This window comes from Colobus angolensis, unplaced genomic scaffold (genome assembly GCF_000951035.1).
Source record: "Colobus angolensis palliatus isolate OR3802 unplaced genomic scaffold, Cang.pa_1.0 Scaffold254, whole genome shotgun sequence".
Classification (NCBI taxonomy): Eukaryota; Metazoa; Chordata; class Mammalia; order Primates; family Cercopithecidae; genus Colobus; species Colobus angolensis.
Window position 1 is genome coordinate 2,347,643 of NW_012115755.1, and position 6,876 is coordinate 2,354,518.

At 47.4% G+C, this 6,876-nt stretch overlaps 1 protein-coding gene across 1 annotated transcript in view; it reads left to right on the top strand.

The window, feature by feature from the left end:
- LOC105515146 overlaps positions 1-6,876 on the top strand; it is a 66,320-nt gene that overhangs the window by 1,390 nt on the left and 58,054 nt on the right. The gene's annotated exons all lie outside the window — the stretch shown is intronic.

Genomic DNA, 6,876 nt, shown 5'->3' on the forward strand with positions numbered 1-6,876 from the left:
CAGCAGGTCAGAGGGCACGCGGAGTCCGCGCCGCCGCACTAGCCCCCGAGGCCGCCTGCGCCATTTTGAATAAGGTCACCACCCGAAGTTCCGTGGGAGAAAAGCCTGGTGGGGAGACGCCCTTCCCCGCTACGCGGGACGGAAAGGATGCTACCTGCTGGAGGAACGCGTGTAACGCGGTGGTAATCGCGGTGCACCACCCTAGCACTTAATAATTGCCTGTTAAATGGATGAGTGAATTAATTTCTATAGTGTTACAATACTTTCACACCCGTCGTCTGACTCCTTCCAACAGCACAGCAAAGCAGATACGGATCATTCCCATTTTGCAGGGGAGAAATATTGAGGCAACATAAAGGCTTGCAAAAGTCTGCTGTATATCATTTTGTTGGAACTGCTGGGCTCGTGGACGGCCTGAGTTGAAAGGGACGGTCTTTATTTGCAACATATGGTCTACTGGGAGTCCAGCGTTCTGTGCTTGGGGCATGGGACTCAGACCCGACTCCTTGTTCCAGAGTCTGATGGAGAAGGTAGACATGTAGGTACAGAGTTACAACCGGTGTGATAACGATGAGACGACTAGGTGTTTCCAAAAAAATAGTATATGCAGGAGAAGATTTTGGAGTGATACACAAAGGAGAATTTTTAAAGCTTAATAATTATGTATTTAATTTTTTAAAATGGGATTTCCCCCCTCTTTTATTTTTGTGAATATACTGTATAATACATGCACATGGCACAGATTTAAAAAAAAGTTGTGAGTGAAGTCTGTCTCATGCCTGGGCTATGGACTCTGAAACTGTGGTTATATGGAGAGTTGCTATTGGTATCAACAAGGGCAGAATCCTGACATTGGCTTCCTAACCCTTGGGGCAAGGGATATTTTGAAAGGAAGAGCTACATGGAAGGCCCTGGAGCTCTCCTTAACTACCAAGAAAATAAATCAAAAATAGTACCTTGTCTTACCCAGGGATTAATACCACTCTCAAAGATTTGAAAGATGTAGGGTGAGTCCCATCACATCACCATTACCTCTTCAGTTTGTCCAGAATAGGAGACAGATGGCCTTGAAGAACAACAGAGCATTATGATAAACTTACTTATTCTGGTAAGAACCCCAACTTCAGGCGCTCTTCCAGATGTGGTCCTTCTTGGGAGAGATCAGCACATTTGTTGGCCTCTAATAGGCAGCAAGAGGTCTGGTCAATGGTTATTCTTCTGTACCAAACACCAGGATTCCCTTGCATTGATCTGGCAGAGGCAGCAGTAAACCCTCACTGTCTGGCTTCAGGGTATGTCACTCTCTGGACCCAGCCACTTAGTTTACAGGGATTTTGTTTTGTTTTGTTTTGTTTTATGACAGAGCCTCACTCTGTCTCCCAGGCTGGAGTGCAGTGGTGCAATCTTAGGTCACTGCAACCTCTGCCTCCTGGGTTCAAGGGATTCTTGTGCCTCAGCCTCGAGAGTAGCTGGGATTTGAGGCGCATGCTACCACGCCCCCTAATTTTTTGTATTTTTAGTAGAGAAAGGGTTTTGCCATGTTGCCCTGGCTGGTCTCGAATTCTTGACCTTGGGTGATCCGCCTGCCTCGGCCTCCCAAAGTGCCAGGATTACAGGCATGAGCCACTGCACCCTGCCAGTTTACAGGGATTTTTTTTTTTTTTTTTACTAAATCTCCTTTCTAATGGATATCAGGCTAATCTACCAAGGCACTGATGACATCATCTTGATGGACCTTAAGAAAAGGGAATGACAGATATCCTGGATGATTTGGTAAAGCATGATGTGTGTGCCAGAGGATGGATAATAAATCTCACAAATATATAGGGGCCTGTCAGTAAGCCATCTAGGAGTCTAGGATATGTCGAGATATTTCCTACAAAGTGAAGGAAAAGAGTAGATCACACTCCCTGCTAAGGAAGAGGTGCAATACTTGGGCTTGGGCTTCTTTAGTCTTGGTGGGTAACGTAGATGTATTTAGGTACATTATTTTGACCAGTTACTGGGTCACTTGAAAGCTGCCAACTTTAAGGCAGGATCATATAAAAAGAGAAAGTTTTCCTACTGGACCAGGCTGCAGAGTAAATAGTTCTGGCTTTGGCCTTAATACTCAGACATTGGATTTTGGAGCAAAGTTACACGTTCTTTCAGCAAATAGTTATACTCCATTTTAGAAATAGCTCCTGGCTTGCTTCAGGGGTCCGGTGAAATGGGATGCCTGATCCTGACATACCACGTGACTACGTGACCTGAACTGAGTGTTATCTGATCTACTCAGCCATAAAATCAGGGGTGCTCAGCAACACCCTGTCATGAAGAGGAAGTGACATGTGTGGGTTGGGTCCACGCAAGTCCTAAAGCACAAGTAGGTTGCCAGAGCAAGTTACTTACATTCCTCTCGTGCCACACTGTTCTCCATTCCATCCCTCAACCTGGATCAATGGTTTCATGAACAGTTTAATGATGAGTTGACTAAGGAAGAAAAATCCAAAGCCCAGTTTGCAGATGGCTCTGCGTAGTGTGCTGGCTCCAGCCAGAAGCAAATTGCTAGAGTGTTCTAGCCTTCCTCAGACAGGGCCCAAGGGCATAGAAAAGGGAAATCCATGCAAAGACCTTGAAATAAAGACACATCAATTCCTGGCCATTGGATCATGATTTACTCTGTTGTTGAGGGACTTCGGGGAAAAAAAGCCTGCAGGCTTAGTGACAGGAAGTTTTGAGGATGACAGATGTGGAAAGATTGCCCAGAATGGCTTAAGAACATAAGGCTATTTGTGTCCCAGATAAACATTCATCAAAAGAACCTCTTAAAAGCCCAATGGGCAGTATGGCCCTTTCCGTGGCTGTCAGATTGTCTCTTCCCAACTATTTAAGAACTTATTCAATGGCTCCACGAGAAAACTGGCCCAGCAATTTGGACCGTCTCCTCCCCAAGGCTGGCTGACCTATCTACTCTCAAGTGTTGAGTCCAATTTGCAGGAACCAGCCAGAGCCCCTGTATGAAACCTTACTCTGAGGGGCACACCCAGCTCTCTTCTAGCAGGGGCAGGGTGATTACTTTGGACTATGTATTAGGGCTAGTTAGCTGCTGTAACAAACCAACCTCACATAGCAAGAGTTTTAACACCTTAGATCTTGTCTTATTCATGTCGCAGGCCAATGCCTGTTGAAGAGGACTTTGCAGTCACTCAGGGATCCAGTCTCCTTTGATCCTGTGGCTCTGCCTTCACCTGGGCTCTCAAAGTCCTCTTCCTTCATCTAGAGGATAGGAAAGGTGATAGAGTGAGGGTTGCCTGGGACATTTCTTTCTCTTCTCTTCTCTTCTCTTCTCTTCTCTTCTCTTTTGAGACAGAGTCTCACTGTGTCGCCCAGGCTGGAGTGCAGTGGCTTGATCTTGGCTCACTGCAAGCTCTGCCTCCTGGGTTCATGCCGTTCTCCTGCCTCAGCCTCCCACACATGGGACATTTCTATGAGCTGTACCCAGAAATGAATATACATCACTTTTACTCATACGCCATTGGGAGAGAATTCCACCTCATGGTTCCCCCAGAGGATAATCCTTCCCTCCTACTTTTTCCTCTCTCCCCAGGCAGCACTGATCTGCTTTCTGTTTCTACAGAATATTTTGCATTTTCATACAGTATGTATTCTGTTTTGCCAGGCATCTTTCCTGCAGTATAATTATTTTGATTCACCCACACCGTAGCGTGTTTAGATAGCTCATTCCTTTATACTGCTGAGTAGTATTTCGTTGTACGGAAGTATCACATTTTGTATCCATTCAGTGCTGACGAGCGGTCATGACAAACATTTCTCATGCATTAAATTAGCTTATTATGCTGCTCTGAGAACTGGAAGAAAATATATTTAACGCGCAGTGGCTCATGCCTGTATTGCCAACACTGTGGGAGGACCACTTAAAGCCAGGAGTTTGAGACCAGCCTGGGCAACAAAGCAAGACCCTGTCTCTCCAAAAAAGAAAGAAAGAAAAAAAAAGCTGGCAGGTGGTATATGCCTGTAGTCCCAGCTACTTAGGAGGCTAAGCTGGGAGGCTTGCTTGAGGCCAGGAATTCAAAGCTGTAGTGAGCTGTGATCACTGCCACTGCAGTCCAGTCTGGGTGACAAAGCAAAACCCTGTATCTGTAAGAAATAAATAAAGGATGGGCGCAGTGGCTCATGCCTGTAATCTTAGCACTTTGGGAAGCCAGGGCAGAAAAAATGTTTGCCAGGCTGGTCTTGAACTCCTGACCTCACGTGACCCACCCACCTTGGCCTCCCAAAGTGCTGGGATTACAGGTTCACGTGAGCCACTGCGCCAGTGCAAGTTGAAGTTTTGAAAGCCACTAAGCGCTTGGGCTTTTGGAATCCCAAATCCAGGATGATTTGCAAGGCCTCCTCCTTTCCACCCTGTGACTTAGACTCCCCTTCCAAGGCAGCAGACACGGAATCCCTAGTTGCTTGCGTGGAGAGGAAGGAAGGGGAAATTGCAAGGGCCATGCGAACTAGATTACCATCTCAGCATTGTTTTCCGTCTGCACAGGTAATGTTCGGTGCTGATGAGCCTCACAGGTGTGTGCTTCATCCAGCTCCAGGGAAGTCACTGAGCACCATCTGCCCAATCCCCCTCATCCCAGAGGAAAGCAGATCCAAGCCCCTTCCTCTCTTTGAGTTCTGGAGTTGGACCTCAGTCAGAGGGATTTCTTAGCACTTTTTGAGGGAAGAAACCAATTCTGATCCCTTCTTCCTCAGTCCTCCTCCTTCTAACGTTGAGAATGGGCTTGTACCTTTGGGCAGGAAGGCCTAAGGTGGACTTTCCCCACCTCCATGGAGAGGGAGAAGGAGTTTAGAGGAGAGGAAATATGATTGCAGAGGGTGAGAGATGGGATCGGGTGTCAGGGATCTTGAATCCCAGGATGAGATTGGACCTTCCTCAAGGGTGATGGAGCTGGGCACAGAAGAAGAAAGAAATAGGGAAATCCTGATAAGGCCCTCTGGGGAGGTGAAGCATGCTGGACTTTGCCTTGATCTTTTCCAAGCCCTACAGGCCTAAATGTTATAGTAACTATTATTGAAAGTTTTAATGGTATGTTTTTTTTTGTTTTTTTTTTGAGGCGGAGTCTCCTCTGTCGCCCAGGCTGGAGTGCAGTGGCCGGATCTCGGCTCACTGCAAGCTCCGCCTCCCGAGTTTACGCCATTCTCCTTCCTCAGCCTCCCGTGTAGCTGGGACTACAGGCGCCCGCCACCTCGCCTGGCTAGTTTTTTGTATTTTTTTAGTAGAGACGGGGTTTCACCGTGTTCGCCAGGATGGTCTCGATCTCCTGACCTCGTGATCCGCCCGTCTCGGCCTCCCAAAGTGCTGGGATTACAGGCTTGAGCCACCGCGCCCGGCCTATGGTATATTTTTTAACAGATAATGTTTTTCTACGAAGTAAATAGTAAATTGCTAGTAAAGTAGATTGCATCATTAAAGTAAATGGTAATTACTGCTGATCATTACTTAACTGGGCAAGAACAATTAAACCTATACTAAAGGCTCCATGAGGGAACACCACCAGGGGAAGGAATAAAACATCACAGACAGTGTCGAAGAACCTGAATTTGCCTGGGGTGTTTGGGAAACAAACCTCCCAAATAAGGGAGGAGAGACTTCCTCTTGCTCACCACTCGATCATCATCTGACCTCTGAGTCTTGTTGATTCTGCTTCCAAAATATTTACTCCGGCTAGGATGAATCTCTGTTCATAAACCCAAGTGTGCAAGAAATATAAAGTTTTCTATAACTCCACCTACTTTCTACTTTGCACTCTGCTGGAGTGACAGAAATTTAATCTCAGCTAACTTAGGGTTCTCTGGGGCTGTGCATAAGGGCTCAGAGCCTTATGAGTGTGTGCGTGTTGGGGGTGAGTGTGTGCGTGTTGGGGGAATCTAGTTCTTAGTGTCATCTGTCCCCACAGGCGTTCATGGAGAGGTCATTGGTCCCCACTGGTTGGTGCTGAGACCTGGCTCATTCTTCCTCCTCCAGCCATTCTTGCCTGTGGGAATCTGGGTGAGGCTATCTAAGGTCTTCTCCTGGACACACCTCATAGCCATTTCCATGCTGACTGTTGCTGCTTCCTGGGATAAATTCTCTCTGCTCTTGGATTTTGTGCCCCCTCTTTGGGCCCCTCAGATGCTCTTGTCACTTCCCTCCATTCTCTTCTTCACTTCCTTCCTTCCTTTTCTCTAGACTCCAGCAACCTCTGTTTTGGGGTCTCTGGAAGACCCTCAAGAGATGGCTGTGTCTCCCTGACCAGGGTTCTAAACACACTGGGAAATGAAGCAAAGGAAAGGCAGATGGAGTCTCAGTGTTCACCTTATTACCAACTTAGTCTTGCCCCAGGTCAGAGTATGTTGTTTGGTGTGGGCCGATGACTGAGCCCCTAAGTTAGGCAGACACCCTCCCTGACCCCTGAGTCATGGCAGTACTGGACTGGGTAGGCCTCCCTCTCAGATTCCCTGTGGGGGCAGTGGGTGTGGACCCCTTGCAAGCAGGGAGATCCCAAGAGGAAGAAGGGCAGAACAGAGCAGATCATGCGCCTGACTCTCCAGACTCACTGATCAGAGGACGCATTCTCTCCCCTCTGTGCAGAAGTAGCAGGCCTGTGGAGCCTACCACCTGGAAACAGTGAGGAATAGACATCTCTCCTAATCCTTCCTCCCCCTCCTCTTGCTCTTGATGTTTCTTGGAACTTTTCAGCTATGTCTGAGACTTCTTTTCCCTAAGTCCTTTTGAAACCAAATCCAGAATTTTTTTTTTGAGACGGAATCTCGCTCTGTCACCCAGGCTGGAGTGCAGTGGCCCTATCTCGGCTCACTGCAAGCTCTGCCTCCCGGGTT